The sequence below is a fragment of the Capsicum annuum genome, chromosome 12 (genome assembly GCF_002878395.1).
Source record: "Capsicum annuum cultivar UCD-10X-F1 chromosome 12, UCD10Xv1.1, whole genome shotgun sequence".
NCBI lineage: Eukaryota > Viridiplantae > Streptophyta > Magnoliopsida > Solanales > Solanaceae > Capsicum > Capsicum annuum.
This window is the reverse complement of record NC_061122.1, coordinates 66,255,115-66,278,605: the sequence shown is the minus strand read 5'-3', so window position 1 is coordinate 66,278,605 and position 23,491 is coordinate 66,255,115. Positions and strand designations below refer to the sequence as shown.

At 36.7% G+C, this 23,491-nt stretch overlaps 1 long non-coding RNA gene across 1 annotated transcript; it reads left to right on the top strand.

Moving 5' to 3' along the window:
• Positions 1–18,033: 18,033 nt before the first annotated feature.
• On the top strand, positions 18,034–19,067 carry LOC107850042. Its single transcript, XR_001668421.2, has 3 exons — positions 18,034–18,623; positions 18,694–18,776; positions 18,848–19,067. It is a non-coding gene; the product is annotated as an uncharacterized LOC107850042 (long non-coding RNA).
• Positions 19,068–23,491: the final 4,424 nt, after the last annotated feature.

Genomic DNA, 23,491 nt, shown 5'->3' with positions numbered 1-23,491 from the left:
GTCATATCAGATCCAACCTAAGTCACTAAGTCTAAGATTTAGTGAAGTAACCAAATAGTTTGTATCCACTGATATGACTTATACCAAACAAATCTTACTCATTCTAGTAATCCAACCAACCCACCAACTAGCACTAGTTAGCATACGACTAAACCATACTACTCGTATCCCAGTGTATAAGTTATTTTCCCTAGTCGTATACTGTTCTGAGACCAAGAGGAAATTTCTAAGGGCCAAAAACCCTGGGTTTTATAGTACATTCATGAAACATTTGGTACCACCACAGAAATATTAAAAACACTAAGAAATGCTAGATTTTTCTAATAGAAAATATGACATCATATAAAACTCTCCCCAAGGGATGGATATGGATTTTATACAAGTTGACGAACCACCTATGAGCTCTATGTTGGAAATCTTTAGCTCTGTGGGTGTATATAAAGGTTGTGCGACAATATCAGAGGTTGTAAGTTGACCTCATGTATTACATCATCTTCATCCTTATCCTCATTATTTTTATTGTATTGACTTTATTTCTCTTGAGATATGATCATATTTTTTCCTTGACGTGATACCTGTCCATTTTTTATATCTATCTTTACATATACTTGGTGTTTTTGTATATATTGTCTTTTTGGTGCTTTGCTTGTATATGGTATAATATATACTTGTGGTCCTTTATGGTGTTTGTTTTAATATATGTGAGTATTATAGAACTATTAGTGCAAGCGGTGTAGGCTACCATTATGGGATATTTTCTAATTGTAAGTGATGTGCCCTTAGTGTGTATTTTGTATGCTTTATTATCTAATTTGCTCAGTTAGTCTATGATACCTACTGAGTATAAATGGATTGTACTCGTTCCTACTATGCCCTTTTGGTAAAGATCCTAGTTTGAGTACTCTTCACCGCGGTTGATTCAAGTGATATTTTAAGCTTTATGAGGTAGAGATGAATTTCATGCATTCAGAGTCTACTACTACCTCATCTTATTAGACTATGCCTTTATTACTATTTATAGATAGGGTCATTCCTTTGTATTATGTTTTCTTGAGTTGTATTAGTAGTTCTTACACTGTGATACTAGGTTTTGGGAGTCATGACATTATTGTTTATGCCTTTTTCCACTTTTATTATATTAATTATGGTTCGAGTTCATCCGAGGAGCCTTACCTTGGAATTTGAATGTTAATTTCTCTTTTGTATCAGGTTGTGATGGGCTTACTTGTCAAGGTTCACCGCAACAAGTACCATCACGACCCTTGGATCTTTAGGTTGTGATAAATTCGTATCAGAGCTAGGTTAATTGGTTTTAATAGTGTAATAAAGAGATGTCTAATAGAGTCTCATAGATCGGTATATAGTCTTTAGAAATTTACCTTATTTTGTTCCTTATAGTGAGGATTTATTTCATACCTTGTGTTGTTAGTCAGATTTTACTCTATTTTGTTGAGATAGTAATGACTTGGTCTTGTGGCGTTAGAGATGTAGAGCCTTTATCTAGGGAGAGAAGCCAGTCTAGAAGGGTGAGTTATGAGTCATGGATAGACTAAAGGTAGTGGACAGATACATAGATCTACCCCTTCTAGGAGTAGCTCTAGGGCATTTTCCCATAAGCTTTATGTTGAGTATGTTGGAGTTATGGGTCCTACCTTAGTTCTGCCAAGTTTTTCTACCCAATTTTAGAGGGGTTATTGGTTCACTTGTTAACCTATTTGGAGGGTGATCCTTTGGGTGCGCTTGGTGTTCTTCTAGTCTCGAGTGTGAATCCTCTAGTTGCACCTACTTCTTCTCTTGGTACTCATCAAACCCCAAGTGTTTCTCCTTCTTCAATACCGATAAATGAGTATGGTATTTTGAGATTAGGAGTTCAACCTTTATGTATGTCAGCTTATCTGGTATGATCTCAACCTTCTAAATTCACTCTGCCTCCTCTTGTTGTAAGTACAGTGATGTATTTTAAGGATCAAAAGTCATTTGGGTCCTCCTAGATTTAGTGGTGTTGTGGGTGAGGGTGCCTATGAGTTCTTGATTCATTGTCGAGAGAAGTTGCATAATTTGGGTTTGCTTAAGTCGCGTGGGGTTACTTATACTACTTATTAGTTGAGAGATGATGCTAGAGATTGGTGGAGTCCACTTGTTAGCTACAGACCTCTTAATTCTCTTGTGATGACATAGGATCAATTTGTCGAGGCCTTTTTGGAGAGTTTTGTGCCTTATAACTTGACTAAGCGTCCTTTTAGAGCATAGTGTATCATGCTAAGATGACTAAGGGTATTCTTCAAGCATCTTAAGAAGGCGTTAAGAACGTGTGCCATTTTGGTGAGTGCAGACATTACACTTCTCGAGGCAGAGATTTTAGATATTCTTATAGATATCATGGTAGGCCAGTGTAGGAAGCCTTGTCGGGTTCAAATAACTAATTCTGGGGTTCAGCAGTTAAGGGTAGTCATTCGGGCCCAGTGGTACTTCTTATGTTAAGTTGGGCCATAAAGGTTGCTTTGTGTGTGATAAGATTGGCCATTTGGCCAAGGACTGTCCCCACCGAGTGATCAGATATACTTCTATTTTAGCAGTGTAAGATAGAGGTTCTACCAAAGGTACAAGAGGCAGAGATAGTAGAGCCTGTGGTGGTAGTCATAGGGCGACTCAACCAGTTAGTGGTTGTGGAAAAATACTATGCTATATCGACCAGACTAGAGGCAGAGACTTCTGATGCTGTGATCACATGTATCATCCTCATTTGTTTAAGATCTGTATCTATGTTATTTGATCTGGGATTGACTTTCTCCTATGTGTCAGCATATTTTGCTTCAGGTTTTGATTTTGTTAGTATGTCTCTTTCCATGCTTATTCATGTATCTACCCAAATAGGAGATTCTTTAGTGGTGGATTGGGTGTACCAATCTTGTATTATGACTTTTTCTAGGCATGAGACTTAGGTAGATTTGCTTATCTTAGATATGGTTGATTTCAGCATCATCTTAGGTATGGATTAGTTGGCTTCGTACCATATTGTCCTAGATTGTTATACTAAGACCGATACTCTAGCTTCACTAGGTGTGCCAAGGATAGCTTGGCGGGGTGCACTTCATTCAGGTCCTAAGAGGGTTATATTATTTGTTCAAGCCCATCGATTAGTTGAGAGAGGATTTTTGTCTTACTTTGCTTATATTTGTGATACGAGTACTGCTTTACCTCCTTCTTTGGATTCTTTTCATATTGTCTATGAGTTTATAGATGTGTTCCCTATGGATTTGCCTAGTATGCCTCCAAATCTTGATATTGATTTTACCATTGATGTTGAGACGAGCACCTGGCCTATTTCTATTTCTCCTTTTAGGATGGCCCCAAATAAGTTGAAAAAATTAAAGGGTCAGTTGCAAAAGTTGTTGGATAAGGGATTTATCCAACCTAGTGTATCACCAACGGTATGCATGTCTTATTTGTGAGGAAAAAGAATAGATCTATACAGATGTGTATCAATTATCATCCATTGAACAAGGTGAAAATTAAGAATAAGTATTCTCTTTCTCATATTAATTATTTATTCGATTAAGTTTAGGGTGTTGTGGTATTTTTGAAGATTGATTTCAGATCCGGGTATCACCAATTGAGGATTGGAGCTTTGGATATTCTAAAGACAGCTTTTCAAACTTGATATGGTCATTATGAGTTCTTGGTCATGTCCCAACTACGTTCATGGAGTTGATGAATTGGGTATTTCGACTGTATCTCGACTCATTTGTTATTGTATTTATAGATAATATCTTTGTTTATTCCAAGAGTAAGGCTGATTATGAGGAGCATTTGCAGACTGATTCAGAGATTAAGGGATGGGAAGTTGTATGCCAAGTTCTCGAAGTGTTAGTTTTTGTTAGAGTCTATTTCTTTCTTGGGTAATGTGGTGACTAAGGAGGGTATTATGGTTGATCCAACCAAGATTTTAGCAGTTCGTAACTGGGATAGTACTACTTCACCCACTGAGATTTGGAATTTTATTGGCTTGGCAGGTTATTATTTCGATTTTGTTGAGGGTTATTCATCTATTACAGCTTTAGTGACCAAGTTAACTCAGAAGAAGTTTTTATTTCCATTTTCTGATGCTTGTGAGATAAGCTTCCAAAAGCTTCAGGATTTGTTGACCTCAACTCATATCATGACTTTGACCTAGTAGGGCATGGGTTTCACTATCTTTTGTGATGCTTCAGTTATTGGGTTAGGTGTTGTGTTGATGTAGGAGGGCAAGGTATTTGCATATGCTTCTCGTCAGTTGAATCCCCATAAGAATAATTACTCTACCCATGATTTGGAGTTATGCGCGATTGTTTTTGCTTTGAAGTTGTGGAGGCACTACTTGTATGGAGTCCATTTTGAGATCTTATTAGATCATCGCAGCCTTCAGTACTTCTTCACCTAGTAAGATCTTAATTTGAGATAGCCCGTTGGCTTGAGTTACTTAAGGATTATAACTTGTCTATTCTCTATCATCTAGGCAAGGCTAATATGGTTGTAGATGCTTTGAGCTGAAAGACAACTAGCATGGGCAGCTTGGCACATCTTTTGACCCGGGAGAGGCGCTTCAACTAAGAGATTTATTCTTTAGCTAACCAGATGGTTAGGCTTGCTATTTTGACACCTGGTGTGTTTTGGAATTTGTGAAGTCTAGGTTTTTTTCTATGGAGAGGGTTTGAGGTTATCCATTTGATAATATTAGATTAAGGTTGACTTTGGATAAGGTATTGAGTGGTGAGGGTAAGAAAGCCTCACTTGATTCAGATGGGGTTTTAAGGATTGGATCGAGATTGCATGTCGAGAAAGGGTGAATAAATTAGATTGATTTTAGATAAGACCTATTGTTCCAGGGATTCCATCCATCTGAGAGTGAATAAGATGTATCATGACTTGAGACAGCATTACTGGTGGGGCGGTATGAGGAAGGATGTAGTGAACTTTGTGGCTCGTTTCCTATGTTGCCAGTAGGTGAAAGCCGAGCATTTAAGCACTGTTGAATTGCTTCAGAGGTTACCCACTCCTAAGTGAAAGTGGGAATGGATCACTATAGACTTTGTGACCGGCTAACCTTGTACTTCACATGGTTCTGATAGTGTTTGGTCATCGTGGGTCGATTGACCAAGTCTGCTCATTTCATTCTGGTCCAGATTTCTTATAGAGCTGTGAGGCTGGCCTATATCTACATTCGTGAGATTTTGCGTCTTCATGGATTGCCAGTATCTATCATTTCAAATTGAGGTTTTGTGTTCACATCTCACTTTTGGAAGGCTTTTCAGGATGAGTTGGGTACTCGGGCTAATCTTAGCACCATATTTCACCCCCAAACTTATGGTCCATCAAATTAGACTATCCAGGCTTTGAAAGATATGCTCCGCTCTTGTGTGATGGATTTTGGTGGTTAGTAAGAGTAGCATTTGGCCTTAGTGGAGTTTGATAGCCTATATGTATGAAAATAATTGTATCTTATTTGACGAAAAGCTTATTATGGCACCAATTATGTATTGTAATGTGTTCATACTCTATTAGCATATGAATCATGTTGGTTTTCATGGATGGTTGGAAATATTGAGTGGATGTCTTACCTGATTGGTATATTGGTTGGATATTGAAATACTCATTATGGTTGGTTGTGAGAATTGCATCCTCATATCATGTACATTAATGAAACATTTGGCACCACCGTGGAAATACTTAGAAATACTGGCTTGTTCTGACAAAAAATATGACATCAGATAAAACTCTCCTCAAGGAATATGTCGAGGAAGATATATGGATATGGATTGTATTCGGGTTGTCGAACCCCCCATGGGTCCTAGGTCGGGAAGCTTCAACTCCGTAGTGTATGTGGAGGCTGTGTGACAGTCTCGATGGTTTTTCGATGAACTCTTGCATTAAATCATCATCATCATAATCATTATCATCATCTTTATTATTTTCATTGTATTTACTTTATCGTGCTTGAGATGTTATTATAGTTTTTCCTTGACTTGTTACCTACCCATTTGTTATATCTACCTTTACTTGTACTTAATGTTCTTGTATATGTTGTCCTTTTTGTACTTTTTTTGTATATGATATAATGTATACTTGTGGTCCTTTCTGGTATTTGTTGAAATGTATGTGAGTATTGTAGAATAGTTGGTGCAAGCAGTGTGGGCTACCGTTGTAGGACATTTTCTGATTACAGGTAACGTGCCCTTAGTGTGTATTTTGTATGCATTATTATCAACTTTTCTCAATCAACCTATGATACCTACTAAGTTTAAGTGGATTGTACTCACTCTTATTGTGCCCTTTCGGTGCAGATCCTAGTTTGGGTATGCCCCACGTTGGTTGATTCAGGCAATATTTGGAGCTTTATGAGGTAGTGATGGATTCATGTGTTCGGAGTCTACTAGTACTTCTTCTTATTAGACTATGTCTTTATTACTATTCGGAGACAGGGTTATTCCTATGTATTGTATTTTCTTGAGTTGTATTAGTAGTTCTTATACTATGACACTAGGTTTTGGGAATTATGACATTATTATTTATGCCTCTTTCCGCTTTTATTATATTGATTATGGTTCGGCTTCGTCCTAGGAGCCTTGCCTTGGGTTTTGAATTTTAATTTCTTTTTTTTTTGTATCAGTTTATGTGATGAGCTTATTTGTCAAGTTTTTCGCAACAAGTGCCATCATGACCCTTGGATTTTTGCATCGTGACTGCAATGGTGAGTGGGAGATTAAAAATTATGAGATGATTTTTGGTGAAAATTATAATGACCTAAATTTGTGAATTTTCTATTTCTGTGTTTTAATTATTTTACCATTCTCCGTAGTTGCTATATGTTGATTTTGAGGTTTAAAGACGATTGATACAGTTTTCGGTGCAATCACGTTCAATTTGAGAGAGTTTGTGGTTTTTAGATGCTTGAAAAATCATATAGTTGACTTTGGTCAATATTTATTTTTGTAAGTGTCAGATGGCAAAACAGACTATGCCAGTAGATCCAAAATGTCAAATTTGGGTTAGTAGCTGGGTCGGTTCAGATTCAAGATTTTTATGTCTCATTTCAACCTTTGATTTGAAAATAGTGAAAAGAGGGTCCCAAAGGTTAATTTTTTTAAAACAAACTTTTTATGAAAATATGATATCACTATTGCGTCTTGAATGTTAAAATCAGCCTAGTAGCATAGTACATTTACATTCACAAATGAATTTCGAGGGTGCGGTCGAAAACTTGACTTTTTGCCAAGTTGCTGATATAGTACAATGGGTGCAACTGCTTAAGCGACCTATTCGTCACTTTAGCATATGGCGCCTTAGCAATGCACAAACTGCTTAAGTGAAGTGCACAAACCGTTCTCATTATTTTTCATTAATTATATCATAAAAACCCCCTTTAAATCATGATTTCAAAAGAAAAAATTGCAGTTTTGACCGATAAAGTTTAAAAAGTTTTTTCTTTAAAATTTGGACCTTGCTTTTGACCCATTTTTGCATAGATTTTCTCTTGTAGACTCCTATTACCTTGTGGAATGTGTATCTAAAATAAAATTTCAGTTTTACCTTTTTTAATTTTGAACTCATTTTCAAACTTGTTTTCGACTCGACCCGAAGGACAGTATAGGTATCATTAGCTTTCTTTAATATGTAGATGTTGTATTTGAATCTTGTAGTTGATTCCGAGGCCGTTCTAAGGGGAAGGCTCTGTGTTGTAGCACTTTACACCGGAATTTCATTATTTCGAGGTAGTTTATGGATTAACTTTTTTTCGAATTGAGTTGGGTAGTTAATACTTAAGTAACGCATGCTATGTATTGGGAAAAATGGCTACGGGCTATATATTTTGAGAGTATTTTATTATTGTCTGCCCGCGTGGGTGCTTATTTTCTGTTGTTGTTGAGTTGTGATATCTGATAATGTATGTTTGTTGTGTGGGGTCTTTATTTGATATCACAGGCCTAATTTGTGTATTTAAATACCTTTGTTCTAGATATGATGGCTATGCGGGACATATTTTTCTAATGTAGGCCTTGTTTAAGTACTGACTTCTATTATGATAAAAATACACGAGATAAGGGTTGATATGATAATGATGATGTCTTACATGTATATTTATTCTGATGGTACCTAATTGGAGTTGACGGTCATGAATTATGGACATGTTAAGTTGATCTTCGGGATGACCTTTTTATACATATATACCCGTGTTGATAGATTGGATATCATTATTTGAGTTGGTTCTAAGCATTAGATTCTTATTTCATAAATATATATTCAAGAGATACTCCTATCACAGAGAAACACTATTTTTGAAAGAGAATGATACTCGTATCACTGAAAAACACTATTTTTAAAAGAGAATGAGACACTTTTATGAAAATTCTCTTCGTGAATACAGGACAAAGAGGTGAGCTGGGATTACATTAAGATTGATATATGAGATAAAGTAGATGGATTGAAAACCCCCTAAAGGGTCTTACATGAGAGCTGCAAGATCAGTGGATGTATACAGAAAGTCATGCAATGACTTTCACCATTCATCTCATCCATATTGAATTGTATTGCGTTTGTATACATATCTTTTATGTTTGTCCTTAGTTTCATTGACTTGTGTTTAATTTTAATTTATTCTTCATGTATATTTTTGTTGTATGCATTTTTTGTATATATGTACTTTTATATATATTAAAATTGTTAGTGGAGATGTGTGAGTTACTATTTTGGACTTTCTTCTTACAAATGACGTGCTCATAGAATTATTTTACTTATCTCATTTCTACTTTTCTCAGTCAGTCTATGATACCTACTGAGTACAAGTGGATTATACTCACCCTACCATGCTCTTTCGGTACAGATCTGAGATCAAGTACGACTCATGGTGGATGATTGTGCTTTTAATATTATGATCGGTATACTCGAATACTCTAGGGACCATAGTTGACTTTTGAACCTCCTCTTGTCCCTTTATTTCTTTATTTATTTTTGGAGATAGGCTTTATATTTATTGTAATCAGATGATATATTAGATGCTCTACACTTTGACACCACTTCTTGGGGATTTTACGTTATGTTATTCAGATTTTAGTTTAGTTTATGTCTTGTGTTGGTTTGAATTTGTTCTAATAGTCTTGTCTTAGTTTATTTTTCTTTTTTTGTTCACTTTTTAATTGTCTTGAGTAATTGGCTTACTTATCAAGACTAGACCGTGACAGGTGTCCTCATGACCTAATTTTGGATTGTAACAAAAATTCTTCAGGGCGCCATTAGTCGATTGAAGGTACCGAGTCTAACGTAAAGATCACAATGTAGAAGTTTGACTTCAAAGTCTAAATGTTTGAAAATAATAAGTTTATTTAAGACCCCTCGAAGTTCCCTCATAGTCTGAGCCTTAGAGAGTGTCAAGTGAAGTATAATTTTGGCCCTAAAATATGGAGAAGTGACTTCCCAAGTGATTGGTGTTTAAACCATATAGAATTTTCTTAAATTTACTTTTTGTCATGTATAGAATTGAATTAGCTTTCCAACGATACCAATTTCATCCAAATCCAGCATCGGGGTGAGAAGTTATGGCAATTTTACTGAGAGTTGTCAGAACCGCCCAGGTGCGACGGACGATCCGACGGACCGTCGTGTTTGCGATGGACCATTGCAACCAAGGTAATAATTCCCTTTTCTGGCCCAAGTATGACGGCCAAAATGATAGACCATCAAGGCTGCGACAGACCGTTGCCGGGACCGTCGCGCTCAGGCAGTATGGCCTCATCTTGGCCAACATGCAATGGACGATCCGATGGACCATCAGTCTAAGAGACAGACCGTCGCTTCGACCACCACAATGAGGTAGTATGTTCTTTTTCTGACCAACGTGCGATGGATAACCTGACGGACCATCAGCTCGACCGTCGCAGCCCCCATTTAATATTTTTAAGCCCTTTTTAAAAGAGGCTTTTGGGTCTTTTCCCTTTTTAACCCTCAGATATATTCCAAACGAACCTGATAGCCTCATTATCTCCCAAAACATCCAAAGTATAGGGGTTCTTCCTCAAGAGCAAATCTAAAACCCTTCTACAAGAAATCTAAGAAATCACCCTTGATTCTACAAATTGAGTTCAAATTTGAGTTTCCCAAGTTCAAAGGTTGCAAGAACCCTCTCTCAAGAGTAAGAAAAAGTTTTTAGAGCAAGCTCGTTCATCCAATTTCGTAATCTAAGGTATGTGGGGTTTTGAACAAGGATAATCCTTTCATCCTTGAGCCCAAGGGTTTATTTAAACTATGATTTTCTTCAATCTAAGCGGTTATACATGAATTTGAATTAGGGGTTTTCACCCAATATTATTGATTGCAATATTTTGATGCTTCCCATGAATTGAGAGTCTAATGGCATGATTTTCACATATTTTCTTGAGAAATCGTAGTTGGGTCTATACCCCATGATTTTATATCCTTGAGAAATTAATAGTTGAAATGTTTGAGATATTGAAGTATATGAGTATGCTGAGATTTTGAGACAAATTGGTGAAATTTCTTGATTTCTACATGAGTTATGAATCTATATGCTATCTATTATGCTTTTGATGAGTTTTAACTTGAGAGTTAATTATGGGTTATTGAGCCCTACTTAAGATTTGCAATTTTATGAACTCTTATGCTATAAGCACTCATGATTTGAGTATTCTCAGATTATTGAGGAATATTTTGACCTAATGGTCATTGAGTTTTGAAATCCACTTCACTACATGAGATTACAGATTTGATTATTAGGTTCTTGATGAACCATGAGATAATTTTAAAGTGGATTTCCATGAGATAAGAGAGATAGACTAAAGAGAGTAGTATTTAGCACCGAGTTAGGTAAGTTACTACAGTTTCTTATCCCAGAACTACGTACCACCATATGTTTGACATTTTAGCCTTAAGGCCGAGATATTGGGCCAGAGGCTGAGATAAGCGATCACTGAATTAAGGTTATAATCCCTGGAAAGAGTATGGCGCTCCTCCCCAACATGGGGTATCTTCCTTAGGAGGACAAAACGTTAGACTCCATATAGCTCACATGTTTTATGTCAGTTAAGAGAACCTCCCTTGATACAAGTTATTTTCCTAATAGTAAAGTTGCATATTTTCTCCCTATGACAAAAGTATTTTCCCCTTTGATATAAGTATTTTCTCTAAAGCTATGAGATAAGTTCTTTCCCTAAACTAGAGTATCTTTCCATTGAGATAGAATGATTTCCTAAAGCTTGAAATGAGATATTTTTCTAAAGTGAATGAAATGCCTTCAAGTATGTTTCAAAGTTATATGATTCCGAATCCTAAGTACTTGAGTTCAAAAGTGTTATGAGTTCATGAGCATTAAAGAAGTTTTACTCTCCATGAGAAATATGAATGAGTTGAAGTATTGTTTAAAGTTTTGCTTTAGCCTATGGGTAATGAGAATAAGAGAAGATTACCAATTTCAAAGTTAAACTATGATGACTCACGAGATTTATGTTACATGCTCCATTCTACATGATTCATGAGCTTTACATTTTATACTTATTCAAGCCATATGAATCAGTACTTATTGCATGCATGATTTGATTAAAGAGTATTGATGTTGTTTTATATAAATGAATGCACCCCCACATACTCAGTACATTCCTAAGTGTTGATCCATATATACGTCTATGTGCTACATTGTTTTATAATATAGGTTCAGGTGCTCAGTCTCAGCCTCATCAGTGACTTCTGAGTACCTCTTTCTACATTCCTACAGCGGTGAGTCCTCATGGTTCGAGGACCAATCATTAGACATTTCAGCATTTGAGAGACTATGTTATTACTTTCAGCTCATTTCGAGTCAGTTGGAGACCAGTCCCAATGGCTCTCTAGTTTATGGATTAGTAAAGGCTTTGTTAGACTAGTTATCAGATTGTGATTGTGTTGAGAATTCCAGTATTGTGGTCGTTTGGATTGAGTATTTTCTCCGTATCTCCCTTCATATGATATGACTATGCTAGTATTTGAATTATTTTATCTTGAAATGAGTATTATTAGTAGAAACAAGCCCAAAGGGTTAGCTTAGGGCTACTTGTAGCCTTAAGCACCGTGTGACATCCCTGGAGGTGATTTTGGGTCATTACTAACTTGGTATCAGATACTAAGGTTTTAAGGAGTCCTAGGGAGTCTAACAAGTCGCGTTAAGTAGAGTCTTGATCATCGGTGTGTAGCGTACCACATCTATGAGCAAGAGTCTACGAGACATTTTAGGAAAAATTTGTTTCTTCTTTTAGATTCTATTGTGCCTATAGTTGTCCCTCTCCTCTAATAATTCATGATCTTCTATTTTAAAAAATTCCTCTTAGAAGAGCGAATGCCCGCAGGAACGATGATGAGCAACCCCCACTTGTTGATTCTTTGAATGAGACTGTGTCTCATGTTGAGTTTTGGGCGACCTTTTAGGCGTTAACCCAAGCAGTCATCGCTAATGTTCGAGCCAATAACCAGGCCGCAGATACAAATTAGCAGGGAGGTGATATAGCTGCTTCTAGGATCTGTGATTTCATACGGATGAATCTACCAGAGTTTGATGGGTCCAAGGCAGGTGAGGACCCATAGTTGTACCTTGAGGAGCTAAGAATTATCACGCAGGTGATGCATGTTTCTAAGGAAGAAAGTGTTGAGTTGGCATCTTACAGGTTAAAGGACATAGCTTATGACTGGGTTGTATCATGGGGAAAGGGTAGAGGTGAGGGTGCTGCTCCTATGACTTGGAAGGTGTTCCAAGATGCATTCTTGGACAAGTTCTTTCCGCTTGAGCTAAGAGAGGCAAATATTGAGGAGTTCATGAACTTGAGCCAGCACTTCATGATTGTTAAAGAGTACTGCTTGAAGTTCAACCAGTTGGCCAAGTATTCTCCTGATTTGATTTCTGACACCCGGGCTAGTATGAGCAAGTTCATGACTGGTGTTTCTGGGTTGTTACTGAAGGAGTATAGGACTGCGATGCTGCATAGAGATATGGATCTGGCTATGTTGATGATGTATGCTTGAAAGATAGAGGCATATAAGATTAGAGAGAGAGAGAGTGAGGGGTAACAAGAGGGCTAGATCTGAGTAGTATGAGTTAAGCCAGCCTAGGTTCCATGGAGTGAACGGACCTCCATTTCAGAGACATCCATCTATGCCAACGCCTTTATCAACTAGTACTCCCATGCCTGGAGGCAGGTAGGAGCAAGGGGGAAGGTCTTTTATGTCTAGGTCATAGAATAGTGTTGGTAACAGGCCCCATTATCCTCCTTATGCTAAGTGTGGTAGGGATCATCTCGGTAAGTGTTTCGTAGATTTGAGGGGTTGTTTTGGTTATGGCAACCAGGGCCAATGACTTAGAGATTGTTCGCATACTAGGCAAGGGACCAGAGATGCCCGACCTCAGGCACAGACTACTAGTGCACCAGCTCCTGTCGCTTGTCCTACCCCTGATTAGGGCTCTTCATCTAGCACTACTAGCGGTCAGCACCAGAATAGATCTATGCCTTACCATCCCATCAAGAGCAGGAGGACTCTCCTGATGTTGTTAACGGTATTCTCCATGTCTTTTTCTTTGATGTCTATGTGTTGTTGGACCCCGGTTCAAGTCTCTCTTATATGACCCCAGTTGTAGCTGTGAATTTCAAAATAAGTCCCAAAAAGATTTCTGAGCCTTTCCTAGTTTCTACACCAGTAGGGGAGCCAGTTGTTGCTAAACAAGTATTTAGAGATTGTCCTGTTACTGTTCTTCATAGAGTCATACTTGTAGATTTGACAGAGTTAGACATGGTGGATTTTGACCTTATTCTGGTTATGGATTGGCTTTATTCTTGTTATGCATCTATAGACTGTCGTAACCATATGGTCAATTTTCAGTTTCCTGATGAACCAACTTTTTAGTGGTCCAGGAGTTTGGTATCTCCCAAGAGTCATTTTATCTCCTATCTCAATGTCAGAAATATAATATTTAAGGGTTGTATCTATCACCTAGTTAGAGTCAAAGACACTAAGTTCGAGGCTTCAACTATTTAGTCAGTCGATATTGTTAATGAGTTTCCAGATGTTTTTTTGGAAGATCTCCTAGGGGAACCTCCCGATAGAGAGATAGAACTAGGGATTGACCTTCTTCCTGATACTCGGCCTATTTCTATTCTGCCATACCGTATGGCACCCGCAGAGCTTAAGGAGTTGAAAGAGCAACTCAAAGATCTTTTAGACAAAGGTTTCATTAGGCCTAGTATTTCTCCTTGGGGCGCACCTGTCTTATTTGTGTAAAAAAAAGATGGTTCTTTGCAAATGTGCATTGACTATCATCAGCTAAACAAGGTCACAGTGAAAAATAAGTATCCTCTTTCGAGAATTGATGACCTGTTTGATCAGTTGCAAGGTACAAGTTATTTCTCCAAGATGGACCTTAGATTTGGCTATCATCAACTTAAAGTGAGGGAATGTGATATTCCAAAGATAGCCTTTGGAACCCGCAATGGTCACTTTGAGCTTCTAGTCATGTCTTTCAAACTGACCAATGCCCTAACTGCCTTCATGGACCCCATGAATCGAGTATTCAAGAAATATCTTGATATGTTTGTCATAGTGTTCATAGATGACATCCTTGTGTACTTCCGTAATGAGAGTGACCATGCAAATCACCTTAAAATTGTCTTGCAAACTCTTACAGATCACTAGTTGTTTGCCAAATTCAGTAAGTATGAATTTTGGCTAAGGTCTATAGCCTTTTTGAGTCGTATTATTTCAGACGAAGGTATTTGAGTTGATCCCCAAAAGATAGAAGCTGTAAGAAATTGTCCTAGACCTGTCTCTCCATCTGACATTAGAAGTTTCTTAGGTCTAGCACGCTACTACCATCATTTTGTTGAAGGTTTCTCTTCTATTGCGTCCCCCATAACCCGATAAACTCAAAATAAAGTTAAGTTCCAGTGGTCAGATTCCTGTGAGAAGAGTTTTTAGGAGTTGAAGACTTGACTTACTTCAGCCCCTGTGTTGACTTTGCCTGATAGTACAAATGGTTTTGTGGTGTATTGTGATGCCTCTAGAGTTGTCTTGGGTTGTGTGTTAATGCAAAAAGTTAAGGTTATAGCTTATGCCTCTAGACAGTTAAAGTCTCATGAGAAGAATTACCCAACCCACGATCTTGCGTTAGCTGTTGTGGTCTTTGCTTTGAAAATCTGGAGACTCTATCTTTTTGGTGTCTATGTTGATGTGTTTACTGATCATAAGAGCCTGCAATGTGTTTACTCAGAAGGAGTTGAATCTTAGGCAGATGAGATGGTTAGAGTTGTTAAAAGACTATGATATGAGTGTGTTGTATCACCTGGGCAAGGCCAATGTAGTGGTGGATGCCCTTAGCAGATTGTGTATGGGGAGTGTTGTTTATGTAGAGGAGGGTAAGAAAGAGTTAGCTCGTGATCTGCATCATTTGGCTAGATTGGATGTTAGGTTGCTTGATTCAGCTGAGGGAAGTACTTTGGTGCAGAGTAGTTCCGAATCCTCTTTAGTTTCGAAAGTGAAGGAGAAGCAAAACAGAGATCCTAGTTTTGTCATACTGAAGGAGTCAGTTAAGGACCAAAAGATTGAGGTTTTCTCCCAAGGGGGAGATGGAGTGTTAAAATTGTAGGGTAGATTATATGTTTCATGTGTTGATGATCTGAGGCAGAGGATTATGGCTGAAGCGCATGACGCGCGGTATTCTATTCATCCCGACACTACCAAGTGTACCGCGACTTGAGGAAAATATATTGGTGGAATGGTATGAAGAAGGATATAGCTGAGATTGTAGTAAAGTGTGCAATGTACCAACAGGTTAAGGTACAGCACCAAAGACCTGGTAGTGTGATGCAAGAGTTTGGTATACCCACTTAGAAGTGGGAGGTGGTGAATATGGACTTCATGACCGAGTTACCCTTTCGTGTCATCATTATGATTCTATTTGGGTTGTTGTGGATAGGTTGACTAAATTCGCGCATTTCTTACCCGTCCACATATCTTATACAGCTGAGGATTATACTAGACTGTATATCTGGGAGTTAGTCAGGCTGCATGGAGTTCCCTCGTCCATCATTTCGGATAAGGGCACTCAATTTACTTCTCAGTTTTGGAGGGAGTTTCAGCAGGGTCTTGGTAACCAAGTTCTTTTGAGTTCCACTTTTCATCCGCAGACAGATGGTCAGGCTGAGAGGACCATTCAGATCCTGGAAGACATGTTGAGGGTGTGTGCTCTTGATTTCAAAGAATGAAATTCTATCTTTGGTTAGAGTAGAGAAGAATGTTCAATTTTGAAGATAATTGAAGTCAACTTGACATATACAACGACCCAACATCACTAGAGCCGTCTTCTTATCCTCTAATCAAGAAAATAAGGATCCTAGAATATTCTACGAGTTGTCATTTGGAGGAGCATCAACTACTCATTAATTTCAACTTTCAAGTTCAAGTCTTAAATTCTAACTTCAAGATCAAAGTTTGAGATCAAGATATGCACCATAAAAAGGTGAAGCAATAAATGAAGATCCAAAAAGAAGATTTCAAGGAAGAGAATCAAGACAAGTAGAGTAGATATGATCTTGTATTTTTTTCTTTCTAGTTTTATGTTTTATGACGTAATAACAGGATCATGAACCAGAACCTCAACGAGACCACATTCGACTCTCCAACTCTTCCTTTCATACCTGAACCTACTTGAACAATAGGTGACCTTATTCTCTTATAAACCGAGATATGTAGGTTGTCCGAAGTCAGGGCTTGATCACACCTCTCTCCTATTATTATTTTCCTACTTTTAAATAATTTATTAGGTCAAAAATCATTCTTGTTTACTTCTTGCTTGAAAACTCTCTACGTTATCAAACAACGAGGGACATTCTGTAAATACCTAATTTTGACTGGACTTTAGATTTTTACATTATTATGGTGTTTAAATATTTCTCTTAGGTCTAAATTAGATATTTTGATGTTATCTTTGTTTAATAAATTTATTTTTAAAGATTTGAAAATTACAAAAATAGATTCAGTTTTTAGGATATTTAAAAAAATCAAAAGAAAAGAAAATATTTTAAAAATCTATTTTCTTAATTTGTATTTAATAAATAATCTAGTGATATTAATATCTTCTTAATTATATTTTTATGACTAGCTATTTAACTTTCCATATATTTTTGTTAGCACAAAATTATTATCTATATTTTACTGTTATATATTTGATTTATATTATTAATTAAATAAAGGACCCTAAACTACTCAACTTTCCCATAACCCACATTTTTATCCAACATGCTCTGTTTCCCAAATTTTCTAAACTCCTTATAACCAACCCATTATAACTCCATAACAACTCTCTCTCAACTCATCTACATAAGACAATACACACTACTACAATTTTAATCTATCCCCACTTCCCAAACAAACTGACAATACAAAACAAAAAGAATTGGAGAAGACGCAAACACACAATCACGAGAAACAAAAAAGGGGAGCGAAATAAGAACACAAGTCGGAGTTCGAGGATTTCATTTGTGGTATTGAGTTCATGGATCTTGAAAGTTAACTATTGTTAAATTTGAAAATCAATAAATTGTACATTGCTTTTCAGTTTTAATCAAAAAGAATTTGAAGGTGCGTTTCCATTATTACTTTTCTTCTTTATTATTTTTTACGCGGATAAAATTTTGTTGAAGAATGGATTCAAACTTTTTTCTTCAATAGTTTAAATGAATTTTAGTTACGTGATTAAAACGACATGGTTGAGTTTTCTTTCATTCTAATATTATGTCACTTGTTATGTTCATTAGTAATCTAGTAAAAGTGATTTGTGCCAACCTTTATTTTTCGGTAAATAGAACTTGCTAGTTATGTGATTTTGGCATTTGTTAGGTTCCGTTCCATGTACCAAACTTTGTTAATTCTCTAGTTATAATCTACAAATTTTTCAAGTAAAAAAAAGACATTGAAATGAAAATATGTTAACTAATTATGAGCTATAAAATAATTAATTATGATCAATCAATTATTTATTCTCTACAACTTGTTTAATGTATATTAATGCTCAAAATAAAGGTTTGTCCATTAAATGGGAATGCTTATAAAAAGTTTGGAAAGGAGGCTAGAGATACAAGTAATTTTAATAAGCTCATAGATTTAAACGGCTAGATAAATTATAGACCATCAGGAGCATCACTAGACCAATAATAACAATAAGAAAACATTAGAACGTTAAACAAATGTTAGGTCTATCGTACAAATGAAGAGAATAATTCATGGTAAGACTGACATGCATTGCTATTTTTTTAATTTTTAATTAAGATCAGACTCAAGGTCCATTTTATTAATAATTAAACAGGTCCATACAACCCAAAACAATGACAAAGACCAATAAAAAAGATCCAAACCTAATCCAACAAAGATCAGATTTGGCTTATAAAATGGTCCCCTCAAGTGGGGTTTCCAAATTTGTTGTTCATTTTCACTGCCTCTTTGCTTTCTCCATCTCTGAAAATGGCTTTGTCCTTTTCAAATGCTCAGCTACGTATCCTTTTGCTATGGGTGATGAAATATCGTCATCTTGATGATGATGTGGCATTTCTTCTGAGCTTGCAGAAGTAAGTGTCTTCCTGTTTCCCTCTTCCCCATTTTAATTGGCTTTTGAACTTTGTTCATGGTTTTTTCCAGGTGTGTGGTCCAGTGGAAGTGTAAGAGCTTGAAGAAAGCTCCAAATTGGGTTTGAACCTTGCATCTTGACTTTGTAGTTCATGGTAAGTCTATGATTCTTGATCCATCTTCCTTCGCATCTTCTACTGACTACCGATCTTTCATTTTTATGTAGATGAAGCAGAAGTGGAGAAAAACAAGTTGCTCCCGACCTCCTTCTCTTAGAATTCTTAGTCAAGTGTAGTCGCTTTATTGAAAATCTGGTTCCATAACCCTTTCTTTTGATGGTGTTTCTTTTTGTTGGCCGATGTAGCTTAGGATAGTTAGCTTTCTCACAGTCATTTTGCCTTTGTGCAATCCACAAACATTAATGTAAATATAATGGCTGTAAGATACTGTGGTGTTTTCTTGCTTCATGAGTGATTGTTGTTATTTATGATTCTCCTTGTTTTGACTCTAATGTTTAGTATTTTCATTTTGTCAATATTGCTTAGTCTCTTTCCTCTTCTTGGCCATTTATTGTAATTACTGAATCAAAGCATGCCCTCTTATTCAATCGTTGCATTTGCAAGATAATCTACTACTTAATTGCCTCCCTGAATACATGAATAATATTAGCATTTATTCTCTGCATCAATTCTCTTATTTCCTCCACTATATCTATCAGCATCCAAGGGACCCTCTATTTATTTATAATAATTCTTGTAAGACTAAGCAAGTTAGTTTGTAGCTATACATTATACACCTTTTGGATCATGCAATATCTGAGTGCCTTTAGTATAGCTATTGACTCTGCTTCCATGTTAGTATAAATTTCTAGGTTTTATGCTTCTGCATAGATTAAATCTCCATCCCTACTTCTAACACAAGAACTATAGGAGCTCATACCTGGGTTTCCTTTGCTTGCACCATCTATGTTGCATGTCACCTACCCTATTTCTAGCCTCCTCACTTCACTACAATATAGTGAGGTCTAGATGAATATGCCTGCATGTATCCAACATAGTAGGCCTGCTCATAGGAAAATTCTTGATCCATGGGAATTGCCTTTTAATTAGATGAAATACATTCATAATACATTGTTGTTTCAGCTTATTAAGAGTAATATCTTTCCCATGTCTTCTAGCATTTCTTCATTTCCATAGTTCCCACATCAACAATGTTAGAATTGACTTAGTAACTAGGTTTGTTTTTGGATTTCCTTGATAATTCCACCACTTGAAAACAAGCTAATGTAAGTTGAGCCCATCCATCGTTATACCTGTACAAGAAGCAAACTACTTCCATAACTGTTGAGCTATGGGGGTTTTTAGTAATAAATGTTGTATTATCTCCATTCTCCTTCTTCATAATAATGGCATTTTAAGATAATCTGAATTCTCATCCTCTTTAGATTATCATATGTAGCTATTCTTTTTCCCCATATCTACCAAAGAAAAAAGGCCATCTTGAAAGGAAAGCCTCTTAGCCAGATATTCTTAATCCAATCAACCTTATCCCTCCCGTGTCTCATAATTTGGTAAGCTAACTTAACTGTAAAAATTCCTTTTACCTCCCCCATCCACCAAGCCTTGTTATTTTCTGTCAGATCAGTTGTAGGCTTTATGTTTTCAACAATGTGCGAAACTAAGTCGTCAGATAAGTACTCTTTTAACTTCTCCACATTCCACTCTCCATTATTAATAAACTATTTTTCTTCTATTTTCTCTTCACTACCATTATGATGTTCCATATGTGTTAGAGTATGAGCCCTACCTATTTCTCGATTCTACTATTTGCCTATCTGTGGAATAGGTAAGTAAACGCAGTTCGCAGAAGAAAAAGCTGAACACAGTGTTTTTACGTGGAAAATACCCGGCTCAAGAAAGGTGTAAAAAACCATGACCTGTACCTCTATTTAATCCCAACTTCACTAAAAACTCTTGAGCCTCAACAATCAAACAATTACAAGTTTTCTCATAACTTAGGAATTAAAACTTCTAATTCCTATCACTACAAAAACACAAATCTCACCCAAGATAAGTGTTCCCAAATCTTTGAGTTCCCCAACTTGAAGACAAATACTTCTATCTCAGTTTATAGATCACTGAGTACAAGAACTATGACTCGTTATAATTAATAGAACCAACCTATTACAACTGATCTACGACTTAAGACGTATAGATTAGGTTCTTCTTCTTCAACTCGACGAACTTGATTTCTTGACTGTTGACTATCTCTTTTATGCGCAGACTGCTTTGATCTTTTTCCTTGTATTTATAGCAACCCTAACTGAAATATTCAGTTGATCTCCTTTCCTTACTTGAATTGGATTACATTTTTCATCTTTTAATTTCTGCCGCCTTTCCTTGTTTCCTAGTTTGAATTGGACTACCTTGATTTCCTTCCTATCTTGACTTGGATTGCCTTCAGTCTTTTGGATTTGAACTTGTTTCTTCTTTATCAGTTTGACTTGTAAATAGCTTTTCTCTAACATCCTATTCGCCTTGTAGGATATTCATGCTAATCAATCGATAGTAGTTGATTCACTTGTGTGGAACATGTTGCATGGAACATGTTGAACCTGTTTCATTCACTGTGTTCATCATCAAAACTTCAACTGGTTTTCCTAACAAATTCCCCTTTTTTTATGATGGTAAATTCAACACTTCAGCATCCCTTTAATCCTGATATGCTCAGTAAAGAACTATGACTAGAAGATTACAGAATGAAATATGGTTAGTCATTGAGTTATAAGTGTTGCATAGTCTATTCTTCCCCCTTTTGAAATCATCAAAAAGCTGATTCAACAAGTTAAAAACCATTTAATAATTTATGGCCTTTGAGGCAATCACTAAGACAATTAAAATTCAGAGTAATAGAACATGAATACAGCAAGATAAAACAGTAGCAGAACATATGAAAATAAGTAAGACCATTTAATTCATGATATGACTTATATCAACCAAAAGCACCCGATTAGAAAATAATTTATTTAAAGAAATGAACAAAAAGTTGGTCTTGGATATCAGAAACAGGAGCTAAAGGGATGAAGAGGAGGGAATTAGAGAGGTGAGTTTTCTAATCACATCAGCATTTTAAGCTCTTTCTTTTTCCAGTAGTGAGGTTAGGGAAGCAATTTGAGCTTGAAGAATCCCTCTTTCCTCTTCATGAGCGGCTTGTGTTACCTCCAATACAGCCTGTGCAGCTTCAACCTCACCCTGTTTATCAGCTAGTGTATTCCTTAGTCTCTGCGTAGGATTATCCACATTCCTCATGGAACCAGGTAGCATCATGTGATTCACACTTCCTATGATATCTTTCACAGTCTGTGAAGACCATACTTGAACAGGTACCCTAAACTCCTCAAGGATAGGGGTAAGCCAAAATTCATAAGGAAGTACATGCCCATTTTTCTCCTTGATGAGCACCCTTTGCATGTGCTTCAGAATAAGTCTAGGTAAATCAATTCTTACTTCATTATCCAACAGTTCCATGAGAGTGAGATCTAAAAAACTAGCCACGTTCCTTCTCTCCTTTCTAGAAATGATCATGTTGTGTACTACATCAAAATAGAGCTGATGAAGGGGGACATCTCTCTCTTAAAAACCCTTCAATGATGAATCAGATGAGGATTCCCAGAGAACTTTCTACAAATTTCAAAAGCAGAAGTAAGGTTGTCCAAGGGTGGCCAACTGCCCTTGATATAATGACCCCAACCCCCAGAAGGAATATGTAGAATCCTAGCAATATTAGCAATGTAAAGGTTCATAGTAACCTTTCTCACAGTAGTAGAAAACAACTCACATATGCCCATCCCATTTGTATAGAACTCATAGACTTCAGGTTTACCAAATTTCCTCTGAATATCTCCCTGAAGAAACAAAAAAGATCACCCTTGAAACTCCAATTTTCTCATCAAAGTATGCATGGCAGCTCCTCTAAACCCACAGATAACTCTCCTTCTAGATAATTAGTACTTTTGGAAGTGAAGATTATAAGCTTTAGGAGTATCTTGCTGAGAAGATGGTACAGGACCCTCATAGTCAGAGTCCAACTCAGCAGTGGTGTCTGGATGGTACTCAGAATCAGAAGAATCAGAGAGAACAGGTTTCCTGACATGTTTCTTTGATATGGAAAAGTCATTAAAAGGTGAAGCTTTTGAAGATGTGAGAGCCTTGACCTTTGGAGTGGACTTAGAGGTGGATTTCTTGGGTGTAGATTTTGGAGAAGTTTTGTGAGATGGAAAAACTTTGGTAGTTTTAGCCATGATAGTCTTATTTTTTTTTACTGAGCGAAGAAGAATATCAGGGGATGATGCATAAGGAGGTGAGGGATCAGAAATGATTACTCATTTATTTTTACTTACTTGAAGTGCTTCAGTCAAGGAAGCATCTTCACGCTTCTTCTTTCCACTAGTGTGAGGAGTTCAAAGTGCAGAGACAGTTGGAGAGGGTTTCCAAGGAACTATGTTATCAATAGAAATAGATGTGGGTTTTCTCTGTGGTTGAGATCTGGATTTCCTGGGAATCAAGTCTTCTATGGGAAGGTCATCTCTATTACTAGAGTTTTGATCAATTTCAACAATTCTGAATGGGATGGGTGGAGGAAAGACAAGGGGTTTTGTGAACGTTGAAGAAGGTGAAGGAATTTGGAGAAAGAATTTTAGAGATGATGGAATGCAGCGAAGTTGGTCAATTCGTGGGAGATTTGCGGAGGGATGATGGGAGGTAAAGTGATGTTTGGGTTAAGGATAATGGATTTTATGAGGTTTTTGGTAGGGTTTCTGGATGATAAAGATGAAAAGGATGAAGGAGAGGCCATAATGGAACGAGATATT